The 21,356-nt window shown below is 42.1% G+C and overlaps 1 protein-coding gene and 1 long non-coding RNA gene across 29 annotated transcripts in view; one reads left to right on the top strand and one right to left on the bottom strand.

The window, feature by feature from the left end:
• Positions 1–21,356, bottom strand: part of LOC139762987 (uncharacterized) — a 492,364-nt gene that overhangs the window by 411,599 nt on the left and 59,409 nt on the right. For 23 of the 28 annotated variants that reach the window (XR_011715948.1, XR_011715952.1, XR_011715947.1 and 20 more), the window contains exons 1-3: positions 8,231–8,370; positions 5,655–6,728; positions 1,717–1,870 (exon numbers count right to left, since the gene is read on the bottom strand). The exons of 4 other annotated variants lie outside the window; for them this stretch is intronic. The gene's annotated coding sequence lies outside the window, so the exon portion shown is untranslated. Of the gene's footprint in view, positions 1–1,716; positions 1,878–5,654; positions 6,729–8,230; positions 8,371–21,356 lie in introns of those variants that run through there. One more of the 28 variants, XR_011715956.1, reaches the window with a different exon arrangement.
• Positions 1,763–20,766, top strand: LOC139762996 (uncharacterized). The gene is made up of 3 exons (XR_011715992.1): positions 1,763–1,891; positions 7,316–7,451; positions 8,250–20,766. It is a non-coding gene; the product is annotated as an uncharacterized lncRNA (long non-coding RNA).

The following is a 21,356-nucleotide window of genomic DNA, read 5'->3' as shown; positions in this document are numbered from 1 at the left end:
ATTTTCCACTGCTGTACTACAAAAGACGTCTTAAAAATAACTATAAAAGCTTCAGAATTGTACTATTGAGTTACCTTCCTCTTTAAAACGTAATTTCTGGTATAAAAATCCAAGTTCTGTACGTTATTTCATACTTTATGAGACAGGTTCGAACTTCACTGCTTCACACAAGTAAGAAGAGAAAGTATGAAACACTGCCATCTATGTTTTGGATATGGTACTAAAACTGCCACCTATGTTTTGGATATGGTACTATCACAACACTTCATTAAATCGTCATCTTGATATCATTTACAGTTATATAACCATCAAAGACATTGAAAACCATCTTAATTCCACGCCTGGCATCTAATTAAGGACTCTCAACACCATCAGGAGGTTAGAAAACAGATAATTCCTGTATTTCCTCGTGATGTTGAGTTACCAGCTAGCAATTTGACGCCGTGGCCAGGTCGTGCCAGAGTTTCCAGGGACGGTATAAATTCCATGAGCCAAGATGGCCATTTGCTGGTAGGAGCCGCTGACGGGGAGGACCTACGCGTGACACACCGTCCATCAAACCCTTATTTTAAGGTTAGTATATGCAAATTGTTCGAGAAATTTGTTGACCAGATGTAATGTTATGCATAAGGGTCAAAGTGGAGTGTCATAAAGTGTTATTTTTACGGTAATTAGCAGAGATATGGCTGGCTTGACCTACGGTCCTTCTGTTAACCCATGCGGGAAGTGGCACACACACACACGTGTATATATATATATATATATATATATATATATATATATATATATATATATATATATATATATATATATGTATATATGCATCTGATCCCGGTTATGAGTTCATTTAAATCAAGTTTGAGGACATTGGAGAGGCTCTGGTGTGTATGTGTGAACCATCGTAATGATCGTTTGGTAGTTTCGTTGTGTTGTTCTGTGCTAAAACGAAGCGCCAAGTTTATTTTCCACTTGATATTCACACTACACCTCATGTTCGGCCATGGCTCAAGACAGATGTTATCCTAACGAGGATAAAATGGGTCATTTCGACCAACTAAAGCTAAGATAAGGCTTGATGGCCGGACGCCATCTTGTTTCCGACAAGGGCCCAAATGTCATTATTTACGTTATTACTATTACAAAATAACACACCCAATCCTTTCCTATCTTCATCTTGCCGTCGATAATGACCTAATGACCAGAATTACCAGCAAAATGCAATGATATAGTGTGCGGTGATGATGAGGGAATAAAGCCAGTAGAGCAATAATTGTACTTATATATATACGTTAACACAGCCATGACGGTTAATGAAGAACAAGTTAATATCTAAGGTTAATGTGTTTAATTACCATGTCATTTTAACGTTAAAATCTAAGGTTAATGCCAAAATAGTAATTTTACCGTCTTACAATAAATAATGGATTCTTATGATGTCGTCTAAGGTCAATTTCGCGTTAAAGATTTAATGTAAATCCTGTGATTATTAGTTTTTCACACTGGGGTCAAGGTTGAGTGTTGCCTTAGTTTGTATATATTGCTACACACAACACAAATGTCAACACATGATCATCATCTCGGGTTCCAGGATGATGATGAGGCGGGCCAGCCACACCAAGGAGTCGACCCCAAGCTGGATCCCAACCTGATCCCTCACACCACTTAACATCCTCGTATATACTCGAGATTATTGACATGACAACACACATCACTTACGTCAATCTGGTTCACGAAGAATTGACACCTCTTTGTTTCCCCGCAGGTCACTGTGACTCCTTGAACCGCCGGCTTCTGGGCTCGAGCACGACTTACACGGAGGAGCACGTCTTGACAGCTTCTCCTCCAGCTCACTAGTGATCAGATCCTGAACCTGTTGACTCGTATAAATAATGTAAGTATAAGAAACAGCATCCGATCCCATGTAACAACATTGGATATCTTTCCTTTGGCTCTTATCCCATTGAATCCGATGCGCTCGTACGTCTTTTGATGGGTGACGTAGAATGCACCATGTATTTTGTTATAATGAGTTCTATTTAACTTTTATCATTGGATTTTATTATTAAATACCTCAAAATGTGTTAATAATAAATTGTTTTTAACAATTTTTTTATATAGTTGGTACACAGCCAACATGGTGCATTTGACCATAGCCTATTGTGATTGATGTCAACACAATAATAAGTTACATATGAAAACCATACAGAGATGACCCTTATGGTGTGATCGGCCCTTACTCTTAGCCTCCATCTATCACATACTCTTCTAAACTCAGTCACAAAATTCTGTACTCGCTCAAATATATCAATGCTGTATCATAACAAACAATAACTGACTGACTTTTCATGTCCCTCTCATCCCCTACAGACTTCATATTCGCCCTTCTCTCTTAGATTCTCACATATTCTTGTCACACCAACTCATATATAAACACCCATGGGGACATCACATCCTTCCCCCTGCATAGCAATACAGTAATTCCTGACCATCTTTCCTAATCACATATGTACACTTGTGTATATCCCTCTTTCTAAACTAGACATTCCCAATAACCAGTCCTTTTTCAGCACACAACTGCACAAGCTGTACACCATTTCCACTGATAAAACATTTCCAGCAATTTGTCGTAGTCAAGTGGATGATTACACCAGTGTTGGCCTTCCACCTGAGCAGCTTCCTGTGCCTCTGGTGACCTGGACTTTCCACCCAACCTCTGGGATCCTGGACTCTGAGCTAGGTCAGTGACGTGGCCACCTTGGTTGTGTCCTGGACCTCTGAGTTGCTATATTCTTGGTCCTGGACCCCCTAGTCTTACCTGATGTATCAGATTAATTTCCTGATGAAGTGCCTGACAACCCTGGTATACACCAACTCTGTATCTAATTTTACAGTAAAATTTCATTCAGTAACATAAAAAAATAAATTTTTACAATTATCATTGTAAAATTTTTTGATGATACTGAATGAAATTTTACTGTAGAATTAGACAGTGTTGGTGTATACCAGGGTTGTCAGGCACTTCATCAGGAAATTAATCTGATACATCAGGTAAGACTAGGGGGTCCAAGACCAAGAATATAGCAACTCAGGGGTCCAGGACACAACCAAGGTGGCCACGTCACTGACCTAGCTCAGAGTCCAGGATCCCAGAGGTTGGGTGGAAAGTCTAGGTCACCTGGAATCCAGGTCACCAGAGGTCCAGGAGGCTGTTCTGGTGTCCATAGGTACAAGGAGCTGCTCGAGTGGAAGGCCACCACTATTCAATATTAGCGCGCGCTTCTTATAGAGGCTTACGACCAATATCACCTTGCTTGGTACATTCTCGAAAAAAGGTCACTTACATTCTTGTGGCTATCAACAAAGAAGCTGCTTGTTAATAAAAAAAAAATATGCTATGATACACTGTAATAAGCATAAATACTGTTCCTTCTCATTTTAAAGAATTACTATAGTACTGTATATTTGTACATCAATTTAGAAAATATTCTTTTATCACAAAAATACAATAGCCCTATAATATAAACTAATCTTTTATGGTACAAATATATATGTATTGTTATGTGGTGTGTGAAGTGAGAGGGTCAGGGTGAATAGTTTAGGTTAAGAGAGGTGGTGAAAGCCTTGCGGAAGATGAAAACCAGCAAAGGTGGCAGGTTTGGAGGGTAATGCAGTTGAATTGATTAAGAAATGGGGTGACTGTGTTGTTGATTGGTACTGTATGAGTGAATCATGGTAAAGTGGCTGAGGGTTGGCAGAATGCATGTACATTGCCACTGTACAAAGGCAAAGGGGATAAAGGTGAGTGTTCAAACTACAGAAAATTGTATGGGAGGGCATTGATTGAGAGGGTGAAGACATGTACATAGCATCAGATTGGGGCTGAGCTGTAAGGTTTCAGAAGTGGCAGAGGACGTGTGGATCAGGTGTTTGCTTTGAAGAATGTGTGTCAGAAATACTTAGAAAAACAGATGGATCTGTATGTAGCATTTATGGATCTTGAGAAGGCATATGATAGGGTTGATAGAGATGCTTTGTGGAAGATCTTAAGAGTACATGGTGTGGGAGAAAGGCTGCGAGAAGCAGTGAAAAGTTTTTATCAATGGTGTAAGGCATATGTATGAGTTGGAAGAGAGGAGAGTGATTGGTTCCCAGTGAAGGTCAGTCTGCAGCAGGGGTGTGTGATGTCCCCATGGTTGTTTAATTTGTTTATGGATGGGGTGGTTAGGGTGGTAAATGCAGGAGTTTTGCAAAGAGGGGCAAGTATGCAATCTGTTGGGATGAGAGGACCTGGGAAGTGAGTCGGTTTTTGTTCACTGATGATACAGCACTGGTGGCTGATTTGATTGAGAGACTGCAGAAGTCTTGGAAATGTTTGAGGACAGTATGTGGTGTGAGGTGGTTTGACTGGGTAAGTAATGAAAGGGTAAGAGATGTGTGGTAATAAATAGTGTAGTTGAGAAAGAGCAGATGAAAGCGTGTTGAAATGCTTTGGATACATGGAGAGAATGAGTAAGGAAAAGCTGACAAAGAGGATATATGTATCAGAGGTGGAGGCAACAAGAAGTGGGAGACCAAACTGGAGGTGGGAGGATGGAGTGAAAAAGAGTTTGAGCAATTGGGGCCTGAACTTACAGGAGGGTGAGAGGCATGCAAAGAGTAGCATGAATTGGAATGATGCAGTATACCAGGATCAACGTGCTATCAGTGTACTGAACCAGGACAAGTGAAACGTCTGGGGTAATCCACGGAATGGTCTGTAGGGCCCGGATGCGGATAGGGAGCTGTGGTTTTGGTGCATTACACATGACAACTAGAGACTGAGTGTGAATGAATGTGGCCTTTTTTGTCTGTTTTCCTGGCACTACCGTGCTGACATGGGGAAGCAATGCTGTTTCCTGTGGGGTGGGGCGCCTGGAATGGATGAAGGCAAGCAAGTGTGAAAATGTACTTGTATATGTGTATATGCTGATATGCATGTGTATGTGCATTTATGTATATAATGTGTATATGAGTGGATGGGTCATTCTTTGCCTTTTTCCTGACGCTACCTTCTAACTGGCAGCACATCTCTATAGTCTTACACTAAGTAAGTCCATCTGCTGCACTAGAAACATCTCTATGACCTATTTCATCCTTATCCTAGTTCTACACACTACTTGGCACACACACACACACACACACATCTGTATTCACATTGTCCTCCAAACCTGAGTTTGTATCTAACCCTCTTTCAATTTGTACATCTGTTATACTGTTTTGTGGTCTTTCTTCATTGTCCAAGTCTCATTCACTAGTCTCTTAAAACCTGTTTATTGCATCATATAGTCCCTGAATTTATCATCTCGTATGAATTCGTCCAACCTCTGATTCGCTGTTTCTTTATGACAGGTCTTGTCTCTAAGAGTATTTGCTTTGATCGTTAACATGTTTCCTTCCAATGGGTCAAGATCTTTTAGCTGTCTTACTGTAGCACCATGCACCTTTCAAATTCCTGATTCTTCTATTTTTCTTTTCAAGTGAGACACCTATCTCTATAGAATTCCACATATACAAACTATATTACAGGGCTTTAACTGTCTGTCAGGTATCATTAGTTGAGGAATAACATTCATGCTTGTCCCACAGTCAACCTGAAATTTCACTTTATTGCTTACCTCCATTGATGTCATGATGGCTTCATTGCTGAGTCGTGTTGAAAGCTTCATAAAATACACGACATCGGGGTCGTCCTTCGTGGATGCCATAATGGCCTCATCGTTGCATCATGTCGAAAGCTTGTAACACACAGGAAATTGGGGTTGGCTTTTCTATCAGGATCCTCTTGAATACCACTGACCATACTTCTAAAACCCTTGCCTGGTTTTGATCTGCGTGTAATTGCAAAGTGATTCTTCTCCATGCATATGCTACAGGTCTTGCTATATGCCGGGCATTCTTCTGTCTTCCCAAATATGCTTGTTGCTAAAGAATTTGCATTCCTTCATTGGCGTGTGTGACCAGGCATGGTCCTCATGTTTAATGTTTCATTTCATTTGTCTTCCTTCATGGGTTTCTAGGTCACCTTGTTAACAGCGTCTGGTCATACACCATGATATACTGCCATCTGCTGCTTATGTGCCATACAGATTTTCATCCTCTTTAAAGAATTTCTCACAGAGTAAGTCATCTGAGTGTCCAAGTACTAATCTTTCATCTAACATTCCTTGGATGGATTCCCGAATCTGGTGATAGGTGAATCTTGCAATTCTCCTGTCTGTTCTCCACACTTTCGAAATCTATTTGTCTGCCAGTTCATTCTTCGTTGCTGGTAAAATTTGCCATCAAATTTGGCAAGTACATTTTTTAGCCACTTGTTTAGGCTGGTTATCTATCTACTGGTGCTGGGAACATAATGAATTACACATCTCTTATAAATAGCTCCACCAAAGGTTACAAGTACTGCAGCTTTCTCCTCATCGGGTTTCTTCTTTAAAACCTTCTTCTATAATAGAGGGTAATACATTTTTGTTTATAGGTCTTCAGAGATCTTTCATTGTCAACTGTTAGGTTTATTTTGTTGGGAATGTATGAGTTACTGCCGTTTGCACCACCACTTGATCTTGCTTCAAATCATCACATGAGCTTGTCATTTTTCTCCAGTTGTTTCTAGTCTGTCATGACAAATGGTGCTTTTACAGCTGCCAGTATGTTTTTGTACAGGTTTGTACATCTCCCAGAGGCATAATATTCTGGAAGAGATAGAGAGATGAACTGACATGGGTTGCCATTCTCCATAAACAGAACACTTATATTCTTTTGGATGTGACCAAAACAGCTGATTGATTATAGAAAACATGATAATAGAATGTAATAAACACAATTATACTGTTGTAATTCCTAAGGTAGCATACAGGATAGGAGTAGGTCATTTTAATATATAAATAGGATCACTTCTATTGTAAATTCTAAGGTAACATATAGAAAAGGAGTTGGTCATTTTAATATAAAAACAGGATAATTTCTATGATAGTCTTATTAGTATTGTAAATCCAAACGTAACATATAGGATAAGAGTCGGTTACCTTAATATATAAATAGAATAATTTCTATGATAGCTTATTAGTATTGTAAATCCTAAGGTAACATACAGGATAGGAGTTGGTCATTTTGATAAATAAATAAGATAATCTATGATAGTCTCATTAGTATTGTACATCCTACGTTAACATATAGGGTGCATTTTCATATAAAGTAGTTGTAGTTATTTGCCGAATTTTATCCACTTGCTTCATAAATTTGATAATATATTCAAAATAGAAAAAAATTTGTGTTGCAGGCAATCATTTCTACAAGATGGCAATGAAGATGAGAAGGAAAACGTTCAAGAAGAATGTCTCAGAGTGCTGCAAATTATACAGTCAAGATACTGCAAGGAATGTTGGCCATGATTTCACTATGGACTAAAGAAAATGGTGAGTATGGGAGCTGCTCGTCTAGTTACACTCTTGGTATCAAAGTGTATATTTTGCCATTTCTCAGATGTGGATATGAATTTTCTGGCCCCCTCCACTCCTTTCCTCCATCCTTTCTTGACCTTTCTCCTGGACCACCAACCTTTGGGATCCCTGACTCTAGAAAATTTGGTAAGCTAGGTGAAGAATAGCAGTGAAATTGCTGTGGAGTGGGTCTGGAAAGGCATGGTATAATGGTCAAAAGCCTGATAATTTGACAAGAGCAGTACAGAATAAGATCCTTTGTATAAGGAAAAGGGGATGAAGATTGAATGTAAGAATTATAGGGGAATGTCTAACAGAATAGAAGTTAAGTAATAATGTGAATTCCAAATGCAGTTCTGTTAAAAGTGTACTTGTCTCGGTGGTATTTGTACTCTAAATTGTAATGATATATTACAATTCTACCTCAGGGAACTGGGCGTCCCTGCCCTTTACCAGCCTGCAGGATTAGTAGCAGGAATGCTAGCTCTGTAAATTCAAATCCTTCAAAAGATGTATAACTAAAAGCACTTGATACCCACTTTGTTTAATGAGAATAGAGCAAATGATGATAGATGCTACGCATCAGTATTTAAGGGCAATCGATGAGAACTAGATGCCACCGTAAAACTATGGGCTTAAGTCCATACATTGAACTGATCAGTTAAAATCTAATGCCAAACACAGGTCCTTGTAGCAGTCTTAAATATAATTTTGTATGTATACAGTTTATATACTCTTAAAATGATTATACTAACTGCATTTGGTGCTTGTCAGGTGGATGAGTACGCCGCTGTTGGTAAACCATCTTAGCAGCCTCGTCGTCCCATGGTCAACTGGACTCCAAGCCAACCAGACCCATGGCCATTGGGCCCCTGGCCAACTGGACCCTTGGCCAACTGGACCCTTGGCCAACTGAAACCTTGGCCAACTGGACCCCTGGCCAACTGGACCCCTGGCCTACTGGACTCCTGATCAACTGTACCTCTGCTGTTTATGGTCAAGCTGAAAGGAAAGATGATAAGTTCTCTCTCTCTCTCTCCCCCAGTGGCTGCTGCTTCTGCAGGGTGGTGGCAGTGTCCATGCTGAAAGCAAAGATTATTATTACCCTTTACTCCCACCATAGCCACCAACTACTTCATCCCCCAGTGACTTAAACCTGTTGTTGCTGCTGCAGTTGTTGTTGCAGCAGTGGGGGTAGAGCAAGGGTGTTATTACCCTCCCTCCTGCACCTCTCCCTCTCCCCTGCCCCCATCCACCTTCCCCTACCCTCCTTCCACCCTCCCCCCCCAAAGTCCTCTCCCCCTCACCCCTACCCCCCATTCCCTGGGACCCCTCCCACCCACCCACCACCTCCCCCTTCCTACCCAACCCCCATCTCCTTCCCCCCACCTCCTCCCCTCAACCCACTCAATCCAACCCCCCTTTCTCTACCCCCGCTGTGGCCAATGATGCTGCTGCTGTTGCTACTGCTCAATCTGTAAACATACATAAAATCAGTGTCCCCTTCACCCACCCTCTTGCTCCATTCTTGCCCCAAACCTTCCACCTCTTCCTCTTACTGCTTCTGCTGCTGTTGTTGTTCAATCTGTTAACGTAAAGAAGTAAATTAATATCTTCTTCCACACACTTGCTCTGCTCTCGTATCTTTCACTCATGCCCATCCAGCTGCTGCTACTGGTGTTGAGATTTCTGGTGGGGATAAATATAGCAAAGTATTCATTATGATACCAGGGGTGTAACCATAAGGAACACCCCTGATTCCTCCTTTATGAAGTCCTGGTAAGATGGACATTTATGTTCCTTGGAGTACACCTGAACCTTCTTCCTCAGAGTGGTTGCCATCATCAACACTGCTCTACTGAAGGCCTCCTCCTCAACTGGACCCCTCACCTACTGGACCCCAAGAAGACTGGACTCTTGGCCAACTGGATATACCTGACACCAGATCCCTCCTGGAACTCCCATCCTTACATCCCTCCCTTGCATGCACCATTCCACGCAGTCTTCCACTATTTCTCTCCCACCAGTATTCCTCCACCCTATGTCTCCATGTCACACCAACCCCTTTAATTGTACTATTATACAGTGCACTTTCCTTGTAAACTTCCAGTCTTCCATTCTTTCCACATGCCCAAACCACCTTAAAGTATTATGTTTCACCCATTCTACAACTCCATAATTCATTCCCTATACACCCTTTCATTTTCTTCATTCCATCTAGTCACATCACAAGCTCTTCTCAAATGATTCATTTCCATGGCCTGAATTCTTGACCTCTGTGACACATTCCATGCCAACGTTTCAGTTGCATAGGTCAGGGTTGGGAAAACTATACTGTCCCTTAATCCTCTCCTCACTTCCATACTTATACCTCTACCCTTCATTCTTCTATTAAGGGTCTCAATGACTCTTGTACCCTGAACTGCTCTCTCCCTTGTCTCTCCTTCCATATCACCACACTTACCCAAGATGGCTCCTAGATACTTATATTCTCTCTTCCAGTCTCTTTCCCCCCATATCCAAAGCATAATTTAGCCCACAAAATCTATACTTTCACTCTGTTTCCTTTCAAACATCATTACTTTACTTTTACTTGCATTTACCTTTAATTGCCTATCCTTACACACATCATAAAACACACAACTTCAGCAACTCCTCTTCACTCTTCGCAAACAACTCAGTATTATCTGCAAACAGGCTTGCTACTAGCCACCATATCTCACTGCCACACTCCATCTCCGCACCCCTTTTCCCGAGTTTTGCTTTCATCTCAGATTCAGGTGAGAAACTGCTGAAGTTGGTGACTGACTTTGGTAAAGTGTGTGAAAGAAGAAAGTTGAGAGTAAATGTGAATAAGAGCAAGGTAGGGTTGGGGGACAAGTTAATTGGGAGGTAAGCTTGCAGGAAAAAAAAAACAGAGGAAGTGAAGTGTTTTAGATATCTGGAAGTGGATTTAGCAGCAGATGGAACCATGTAAGCAGAAGTGAGTCACAGGGTGGGGGAGGGGACAAAGGTTCTGGGAGCATTGAAGAATGTGTGAAAGGTGAGAAAGTTATCTTGGAGAGCAAAGATGGGAATGTTTGAAGGAATAGTGGCTCCAACAACGTTATATGGTTGCAAGGCTTGGGCTATAGATAAGGTTGTGTGGAGTAGGGTGGATGTGTTCGAAATGAAATGTCAGAGGACAATATGTAGTGTGAGGTGGTTTGAACGAATAAGTAATGAAAGGGTAAGAGAGATGGGTGGATATAAAAAAAAGTGTGGTTGAGAAAGCAGAAGAGGGGGTGCTGAAATGGTTTGGTCACATGGAGAGAACAAGTGAGGAAAAATTGACAATGAGGATAAATGTGTGGAGGGAATGAGAAGTGGGAGACCAAGTTGGAGGTGGAAGGATGAAGTGAAAAAGATTTGTAGCGATCAGGGCCTGAACATATAGGAGGGTGAAATACGTGTAAGGAATAGAGTGAACATGCTGTCAATGGATTGAACCAGGACATGTGAAGCACCTGGGTAAACCATGGAAAGTTTTGTGGGGGCCTGGATGTGGAAAGGGAGCTGTGGTTTTGGTGCATTACACGTGACAGCCAGACTGAGTGTGAACGAATGTGGCCTTCGTTGTGGCAGGGTGGCAGTGGGAATGGATTGAAGGCATGTACATGTCTGTGTATGTATATGTATGTACACGTTGAAATGTATAGGTATGTATATGTCCATGTGTGGATGTTTACGTATATACATGTGTATGTGGGTGGGTTGGGCCATTCTTTTGTCTGTTACCTTGCGCTACCTCACTAATGCGGGAAACAGTGACAAAATATATCAAAATAATAATGTGTGTGTGTGTGTGTGTGTGTGTGTGTGTGTTTGTGGAGGGTGAGAACGATATCTCAGAGCAAAAATGGGTACGTTTGAATGAAGAGTAGTCCCAACAATGTTATGTGGTTGCGAGGCATGGGCTATAGATAGGGTTGTGCGAAGGAGGGTAGATGTGTTGGAAATGAAATGTCAGAAGACAATATGTGATGTGAGGTGGATTGATCGAGTAAGTAATGAAAGGGTAAGAGAGATGTGTGGTAATAAAAAGAGTGTGGTTGAGAGAGCAGAAAAGGGTGTGTTGAAATGGTTTGGACACATGGAGAGAATGAGCAACAAAAGATCAACAAAGAGAATTCATGTGTCAGAGGTGCAGGGAACAAGAAGCAGGAGACCAAATTGGAGGTGCAAGGATGGACTGAAAAAGATTTTGAGCGATCAGGGCCCGAGCATACAGTTGGGTAAAAGGCATGCAAGGAATAAAGTAAATTGGAATGATGTGGTGTACTGGGGTCAACATGCTGTCAGTAGATTGAACCAGGGCATGTAAAGTGTCTGGGGTAAATCATGGAAAGGTCTGTGGGGCCTGGATGTGGAAAGGGAGCTGTGGCTTCGGTGCATTACACATGACAGCTAGAGACTGAGTGTGAACGAATGTGGACTTTTTGTCTTTTCCTGGCACTACCTCGCTGGAGAAGGGAAGGGGGGATGCTGTTTCTGTGTGGCGAGGTAGTGACAGGAATGGACGTAGGCAGCAATTATGAATAAGTACATGTGTATTTCTCTGTGTTTGTATATGTATGTATATTTTGAAATGCATATGAATGTATATGTGTGTTTACATACACATGTATACGTGAGTAGTTAGGCAACTCTTCGTCTGTGCAACCTTGCTGATGCGTGTCATAGAAGGTGACTAAAGGGAGTGGGAGCGGGAGCTAGAAACCCTTCCCTCCTTGTATTTCAACTTTCTAAAAGGGGAAACAGAAAAAGGAGTTACGTGGGGAGTGCTCATCCTCCTTGAAGGCTCAGATTGGGGTGTCTAAATGTGTGTGGATGTAACCAAGATGAGAAAAAAGGAGAGATATATGGTATGTTTGAGGAAAGGAACCTGGATGTTTTGGCTCTGAGTGAAACGAAGCTCACGGGTAAAGGGAAAGAGTGGTTTGGGAAAGTGTTGGGAGTAAAGTCATGAGCTGGTGAGAGGACAAGAGCAAGTGAAGGAGTAGCACTACTCCTGAAACAGGAGTGTTGGGAGTATGTGAGAGAGTGTAGGAAAGTAAACTCTAGATTGATATTGATAAAACTGAAAGTGGATGGAGAGATATGGGTGGTTATTGGTGCATATGCACCTGGGCATGAGAAGAAAGATCATGAGAGGCAAGTGTTTTGCGAGCAGCTGAGTGAGTGTGTTAGTAGTTTTGATGCACTAGACCGGGGTATAGTGATGGGTGATTTGAATGAAAAGGTGAGTAATGTGGCAGTTGAGGGAATAATTGATGTATATGGGGTGTTCAGTGTTGTAAACGGAAATGGTGAAGAGTTTGTAGATTTGAGTGCTGAAAAAGGACTGCTGATTGGGAATACCTGGTTTAAAAAGAGCTATAAGTATATGTACGTAAGTAGGAGAGATGGCCAGAGAGTGTTATTGGATTACGTGTTAACTGATAGGCGCATGAAAGAGAGACTTTTGGATGTTAATGTGCTGAGAGGTGCAACTGGAGGGATGTCTGATCATAATCTTGTGGAGGAGAAGGTGAAGATATGTAGAGGTTTTCAGAAAAGAAGAGAGAATGTTCAGGCGAAGAGAGCAAGAGAGCTTGGGAAGGAGACTTATGTGAGGAAGTACCAGGAGAGAGTGAGTGCAGAATGGAAAAAGGTGAGAGCAAAGGACCTAAGGGGAGTAGAGGAGGAATGGGATATATTTAAGGAAGCAGTGATGGCTTGCACAAAAGATGCTTGTGGCATGAGAAGTGTGGGAGGTGGGCAGATTAGAAAGGGTAGTGAGTGGTGGGATGAAGAAGTAAGATTATTAGAGAGAAGAGACACATTTGGACGAGTTTTGCAGGGAAATAGTGCAAATGACAGGGAGATGTATAAAAGAAAGTGGCAGGAGGTCTAGAGAAATGTACATGAGGAGAAAAAGAGCAAATGAGAGTTGGGGTGAGAGAGTATCATTAAATTTTAGGGAGGATAAAAAGATGTTTGTGAGGCCTGGATGTGGAAATGGAGCTGTGGTTTTGGTGCATTATACATGACAGCTAGAGACTGAGTGTGAACGAATGTGGCCTTTGTTGTCTTTTCCTAGCACTACCTTGCGCACATGTGGGGAGAGGGGTTGTCATTTTATGTGTGGCAGGGCGGCAACAGGAATGAATAAGGGCAGCATGAATAATGTACATGTGTATATATGTATATGTCTGTGTATGTATATATATGTATACGTTAAACTGTATAGGTATGTATATGTGCATGTGTGGACGTGTATGGCTATACGTGTGTATGTGGGTGGGTTGGGCCATTCTTTCGTCTGTTTCCTTGTGCTACCTCACTAATGCGGGAGACAGTGACAAAGTATAATAATATAATAATAATATGTAGAGGCATTTGGATGAGTTTTGCAGGGAAATAGTGCAAATGACTGGGAGAAGAATAAAAGAAAGAGGCAGGAGGTCAAGAAAAAGGTGCAAGAAATGAAAAAGAGGGCAAATGAGAAATGGGGTGAGAGAGTATCATTAAATTTTAGGGAGAATAAAAAGATGTTTTGGAAGGAGGTAAATAAAGTGCGTAAGATGAGAGAACAAATGGGAACATCGTTGAGAGGTAATAATAAGTAGTGGTGATGTGAGAAGGAGATGGAGTGAGTATTTCGAAGGTTTGTTGAATGTGTTTGATGATAAGAGTGGCAGATATAGGGTGTTTTGGATGAGGTGGTGTGTGAAGTGAGAGGGTTAGGGAGAATGATTTGGTAAACAGAGAAGAGGTAGTAAAAGCTTTGTGGAAGATGAAAGCCAGCAAGACTGCGGGTTTGGATGGTATTGCAGTGGAATTTATTAAAAAAGGAGGTGAATTTGTTGTTGACTGGTTGGTAAATATATTTAAAGTATGTATGACTCATGGTGAGGTGCCTGAGGATTGGCGGAATGCATGCATAGTGCCATTGTACAAAGGCAAAGGGGATAAAGGTGAGTGCTTAAATTACAGAGTATAAGTTTGTTGAGTATTCCTGGGAAATTATATGGGAGGGTATTGATTGAGAGGGTGAAGGCATGTACAGAGCATCAGATTGGGGAAGAGCAGCATGGTTTCAGAAGTGGTAGAGGATGTGTGGATCAGATGTTTGCTTTGAAGAACGTACGTGAGAAATACTTAGAAAAGCAAATGGATTTGTATGTAGCATTAATGGATCTAAAGAAGGCATATGATAGAGTTTATAGAGATGCTCTGTGGAAGGTTTTAAGAATATATGGTGTGGGAGGCAATTTGTTAGAAGCAGTGAAAAGTTTTTATCGAGGAAGTAAGGCATGTGTGCGAGTGGGAACAGAGGAAAGCGATTGGTTCTCAGTAAATGTAGGTTTGCAGCAGGGGTGCGTGACGTGTCCATGGCTGTTTAATTTGTTTATGGATGGGGATGTTAGGGAGGTGAATGCAAGAATTTTGAAGAGAGGGGCAAGTATGCAGTCTGTTGTGGATGAGAGAGCTTGGGAAGTGAGTTAGTTGTTGTTTGCTGATGATACAGCGCTGGTGGCTGATTCATGTGAGAAACTGCAGAAGCTGGTGACTGAGTTTGGTAAAGTGTGTGAAAGAATGCAGGGTAAATGTGAATAAGAGCAAGGTTATTGGGTACAGTAGGGTTGAGGGACAAGTCAATTGGGAGGTAAGTTTGAATGGAGAAAAACCGGAGAAAGTGAAGTGTTTTTGATATCTGGGAGTAGATATCTGGGCATAGATATCTCGGAGTTTATTTTGACAGTGGATGGAACCATGGAAGCAGAAGTGAGTCACTGGGCGGGGGAGAGGGCAAAAGTTCTGGGAGCGTTGAAAAATGTGTGGAAGGCGAGAACATTATCTTGGAAAGCAAAAATGGGTACGTTTGAAGAAATAGTGGTTCCAACAATGTTATATGGTTGCGAGGCGTGGGCTATAGATAGAGTTGCGCGGAGTAGGGCGGATGTGTTGGAAATGAGATGTTTGAGGACAATACGTGGTGTGAGGTGGTTTGATCGAGTAAGTAATGAAAGGGCAAGAGAGATGTGTGGTAATAAAGAGTGTGGTTGAAAGAGCAGATGAGGGTGTTCTGAAATGGTTTGGTCAAATGGAGAGAATGAGTGAGGAAAGATTGACAAAGAGGATGTATGTGTCAGAGGTGGATGGAACAAGGAGAAGTGGGAGACCAAATTGGTGGTGGAAAGATGGAGTGAAAAAGATTTTGAGTGATCGGGGCCTGAACATGCAGGAGTGTGAAAGGCGTGCAAGGAATAGAGTGAATTGGAACAATGTGGTATATTGGGGTTTATGGATTTATCCAGGGCATGTGAAGCGTCTAGGGTAAACCATGGAAAGTTTTGTGGGGCCTGGATGTGGAATGGGTGCTGTGGTTTTACATGACAGCTAGAGACTTGAGTGTGAACGAATGTGGCCTCTGTTGTCTTTTCCTAGCACTACCTCGTGTGCATGCAAGGGAAGGGGGTTGTCATTTCATGTGTGGCGGGGTGGCGATGGGAATGAATAAAGGCGGCAAGTATGAATTATGTACATGTGTATATATGTATATACATGTCTGTGCTGAGAGGTGCAACGGGAGGGATGTCTGATCATTATCTTGTGGAGGCTAAGGTGAAGATTTGTATGGGTTTTCAGAAAAGAAGAGTGAATGTTGGGGTGAAAAGGGTGGTGAGAGTAAGTGAGCTTGGGAAGGAGACTTGTGTGAGGAAGTACCAGGAGAGACTGAGTACAGAATGGAAAAAGGTGAGAACAATGGAAATAAGGGAGTGGGGGAGGAATGGGATGTATTTAGGGAATCAGTGATGGATTACGCAAAAGATGCTTGTGGCATGAGAAGAGTGGGTGGGTTGATTGGAAGGGGTAGTGAGTGGTGGGATGAAGAAGTAAGATCATTAATGAAAGAGAAGAGAGAGGCATTTGGACAATTTTTGCAGGGAAAAAATGCAATTGAGTGGGAGATGTATAAAAGAAAGAGACAGGAGGTCAAGAGAAAGGTGCAAGAGGTGAAAAAGAGGGCAAATGAGAGTTGGGGTGAGAGAGTATCATTAAATTTTAGGGAGAATAAAAAGATGTTCTGGAAGGAGGTAAATAAAGTGAGTAAGACAAGGGAGCAAATGGGAACATCAGTGAAGGGCACAAATGGGGAGGTGATAACAAGTAGTGGTGATGTGAAAAGGAGATGGAGTGAGTATTTTGAAGGTTTGTTGAATGTGTTTGATGATAGAGTGGCAGATATAATATGGCTGTTTTGGTCGAGGTGGTGTGCAAAGTGAGAGGGTTAGGGAAAATGATTTGGTAAACAGAGAAGAGGTAGTAAAAGCTTTGCGGAAGATGAAAGCCTGCAAGGCAGCAGGTTTGGATGGTATTGCAGTGGAATTTATTAAAAAAGGGGGTGACTGCATTATTGACTGGTTGGTAAGGTTATTTAATGTATGTATGACTCATGGTGAGGTGCCTGAGGATTGGCGGAATGCTTGCATAGTGCCACTGTACAAAGGCAAAGGGGATAAGAGTGAGTGCTCAAATTACAGAGGTATAAGTTTGTTGAGTATTCCTGGTAAATTATATGGGAGGGTATTGATTGAGAGGGTGAAGGCATGTACAGAGCATCAGATTGGGGAAGAGCAGTGTGGTTTCAGAAGTGGTAGAGGATGTGTGGATCAGGTGTTTGCTTTGAAGAATGTATGTGAGAAATACTTAGAAAAGCAAATGGATTTGTATGTAGCATTTATGGATCTGGAGAAGGCATATGATAGAGTTGATAGAGATGCTCTGTGGAAGGTATTAAGAATATATGGTGTGGGAGGCAAGTTGTTAGAAGCAGTGAAAAGTTTTATCGAGGATGTAAGGCATGTGAACGTGTAGGAAGAGAGGAAAGTGATTGGTTCTCAGTGAATGTAGGTTTGCGGCAGGGGTGTGTGATGTCTCCATGGTTGTTTAATTTGTTTATGGATGGGGTTGTTAGGGAGGTGAATGCAAGAGTTTTGGAAAGAGGGGCAAGTATGAAGTCTGTTGGGGATGAGAGAGCTTGGGAAGTGAGTCAGTTGTTGTTCGCTGATGATACAGCACTGGTGGCTGATTCAAGTGAGAAACTGCAGAAGCTGGTGACTGAGTTTGGTAAAGTGTGTGAAAGAAGAAAGTTAAGAGTAAATGTGAATAAGAGCAAGGTTATTAGGTACAGTAGGGTTGGGGATCAAGTCAACTGGGAGGTAAGTTTGAATGGAGAAAAACTGGAGGAAGTGAAGTGTTTTAGATATCTGGGAGTGGATCTGGCAGCGGATGGAACCATGGAAGCGGAAGTGGATCATAGGGTGGGGGAGGGGGCGAAAATTCTGGGAGCCTTGAAGAATGTGTGGAAGTCGAGAACATTATCTCGGAAAGCAAAAATGGGTATGTTTGAAGGAATAGTGGTTCCAACAATGTTGTATGGTTGCGAGGCGTGGGCTATGGATAGAGTTGTGCGCAGGAGGATGGATGTGCTGGAAATGAGATGTTTGAGGACGATGTGTGGTGTGAGGTGGTTTGATCGAGTAAGTAACATAAGGGTAAGAGAGATGTGTGGAAATAAAAAGAGCGTGGTTGAGAAAGAAGAGGGTGTTTTGAAATGGTTTGGGCACATGGAGAGAAAGGTTGACCAAGAGGATATATGTGTCGCAGGTGGAGGGAACAAGAAGTGGGAGACCAAATTGGAGGTGGAAAGATGGAGTGAAAAAGATTTTGTGTGATCGGGGCCTGAACATGCAGGAGGGTGAAAGGAGGGCAAGGAATAGAGTGAATTGGATCGATGTGGTATACCGGGGTTGACGTGCTGTCAGTGGATTGAATCAGGGCATGTGAAGCGTCTGGGGTAAATCATGGAAAGCTGTGTAGGTATGTATATTTTGCGTGTGTGGACGTATGTATATACATGTGTATGGGGGTGGGTTGGGCCATTTCTTCGTCTGTTTCCTTGCACTACCTCGCAAACGCGGGAGACAGCGAAAAAAAAAAAAAAAATATGTGTGTATGTACATATATGTATACAATGAAATGTATTGGTATGTGTATGTGCGTGTGTGGATGTGTATGTATATACATGTGTATGTGGGTGGGTTGGGCAATTCTTTCATCTGTTTCCTTGCACTACCTCGCTAATGTGGGAGACAGCAAGAGTGGTTTGGGAATGTTTTGTTTGTAAAATCAGGGGTTGGTGAGAGAACAAGAGTAAAGGAAGGAGTAGCACCACTGAAGGAGAAATTGTGGGAGTATGTGATAAGAGTGTAAGAAAATAAACTAGATTGATATGGGTAAAACTGCAAGTGGTTGGAGAGAGATGGGTGAATATTGGTTCCTCTGCACCTGGTCATGAGAAGAAAGATCATGAGAGGAAAGTGTTTTGGGAGCACCTAAATGAGTATGTTAGCAGCTTTGATACACAAGACTGGGTTATTGTGATTGGTGATTTGAATGCAAAGATAAGTAATGTGGCTGTTGAGGGTATAATTGGTGTACATGGGGTGTTTAGTGTTGTAAATAGAAATGGTAAAGAGCTTGTGGATTTGTGTGCTGAAAAAGGACTGGTGATTGGGGACATTCCCTCGGACAGCAAAAATGGGTATGTTTGAAGGAATAGTGGTTCCAACAATGTTATATGGTTGTGAGGCATGGGCTATAGGTAGAGTTGTGCAGAGGAGGGTGGAAGTGCTACAAATGAAATGTTTGAGGACAATATGTGGTGTGAGGTGGTTTGATTAAGTGATGAAAGGGTAAAAGAGATGGTAATAAAAAGAGTGTGGTTGAGAGAGCAGAAGAGGGTGTTTTGAGATGGTTTGGTCACAAGGGAGAATGAGTGAGGAAAGGGGAGAATGAGTGAGGAAAGATTGACAGAGAGGATATATGTGTCAGAGGTGGAGGGAACAAGAAGTGGGAGACCAAATTGGAGGTGGAAGGATGGAGTGAAAAAGATTTTTAGCGATCAGGGCCTAAACATACAAGAGGGTGAAAGGCGTGCAAGGAACAGAGTGAGTGATATACAATGTGATATACCGGGGTTGACTTGCTGTCAATGGATTGAACCAAGGCATGTGAAGCATCTGGGGTAAACCTTGGAAAGTTTTTTGGGACCTGGATGTGGAAAGGGAGCTATGGTTTTGGTGCATTACACATGACAGCTAAAGACAGTGTGAACAAATGTGGCCTTTTGTTCTTTTCCCAGCACTACCTCACACATGCATGGGGAGAGGGGGGTGCCACTTCATGTGTGGTGGGGTGGCAACAGGAATGGATGAAGGCAGCAAGTATTGATATGTGCATGTATATATATGTATATGTCTGTGTATGTACATGTATGTATATGGTGAAATGTATAGGTATGTATATGTTAATGTGCTGAGAGGGGCAACTGGAGGGTGTCTGATCATTATCTTGTGGAGGCGAAGAAGATCTGTAAAGGTTTTCAGAAAAGAAGAATGTTGGGGTGAAGAGAATGGTCAGAGTAAGTGAGCTTGGGAAGGAGACTTGTGTGAGGAAGTACCAGGAGAGATGAAGTGCAGAATGGAAAAAAGTGAGAGCAAATGACATAAGGGGAGTGGTGGAGGAATGGGATGTACTTAGGGAAGCAGTGATGGCTTGCGCAAAAGATGCTCATGGCAGATTAATAAAGGGTAGTGAGTGGTGGGAGGAAGTAAGACTGTTAGTGAGAGAGAAGAGAGAGGCGTTTGGAAGATTTCTGCAGGCAAGCAGTGCGAATGACTGGAAGATGTATAAAATAAAGTGGCAGGAGGTCAAAAGAAAGGTGCAAGAGATGAAAAAGAGGGCAAATGAGATTTGGGGTGAGAGAGTATCATAAAATTTTAGGGAGAATAAAAAGATTTTTGGAGGAGGTAAATGAAGCACATAAGACGAGAGAACAAATGGGAACATCAGTGAAGGGGGCTAATGGGAAGTAATAACAAGTAGTGATGAAGTGAGGAGATGGAGTGAGTATTTTGAAGGTTTGTTGAACGTGTCTGATGACAGAGTGGCAGAAATAGGGTGTTTTGGTAGAAGTGGTGTGTGAAGTGAGAGGGTCAGTGAGAATGGTTTGGTAAACAGAGAAGAGGTTGTGAAAGCTTTGTGGAAGATGAAAGCTGGCAAGGTGGCAGGTTTGGATGGTACTGCAGAGGAATTTATTAAAAAAGGGGGTGACTGTGTTGTTGATTGGTTGGTAAGGATATTCAGAGTATGTATGGTTCATGGTGAAGTGCCTGAGGATTGGCGGAATGCATGCATAGTGTCATTGTACAAAGGCAAAGGGGATAAAGGTAAGTGTTCAAACTACAGAGGTGTAAGTTTGTCAAGTATTCCTGGGAAATTATATGGGAGGGTATTGATTGAAAGGGCAAAGGCATGTACAGAGCATCAGATTGGGGAAGAGCAGTGTGGTTTCAGAAGTGGTAGAGGAAGTGTGGATCAGGTATTTGCTTTGAAGAATGCATGTGAGACTTAAAAAAAAAAAAAAAGATGGATTTGTATGTAGCATTTATGAATCTGGAGAAGGCATATGATAGGGTTGATAGAGATGCTTTGTGGAAGGTATTAAGAGTATATGGTGTGGGAGGTAAGTTGCAAGAAGCAGTGAAAAGTTTTCACCAAGGATGTAAGGCATGTGCATGAGTAGGAAGAGAGGAAAGTGACTGGCAGTTTCCAGCAGGGGGTGCATGATGTTGCCATGGTTGTTTAATTTGTTCATGGATGGGGTGGTTAGAGAGGTGAATGCAAAACTTTTGGAGAGAGGGGCAAGTATGCAGTCTGTTGTGAAAGAGAGAGCTTGGGAAGTGAGTCAGTTGTTGTTCACTGATGATACAGTGCTGGAAGCTGATTTGG

This window comes from Panulirus ornatus, chromosome 45 (genome assembly GCF_036320965.1).
Source record: "Panulirus ornatus isolate Po-2019 chromosome 45, ASM3632096v1, whole genome shotgun sequence".
In the NCBI taxonomy this organism is placed as follows: Eukaryota; Metazoa; Arthropoda; class Malacostraca; order Decapoda; family Palinuridae; genus Panulirus; species Panulirus ornatus.
Note: the sequence above shows the minus strand (reverse complement) of the source record. Positions and strands in the feature narration are given on the sequence as shown.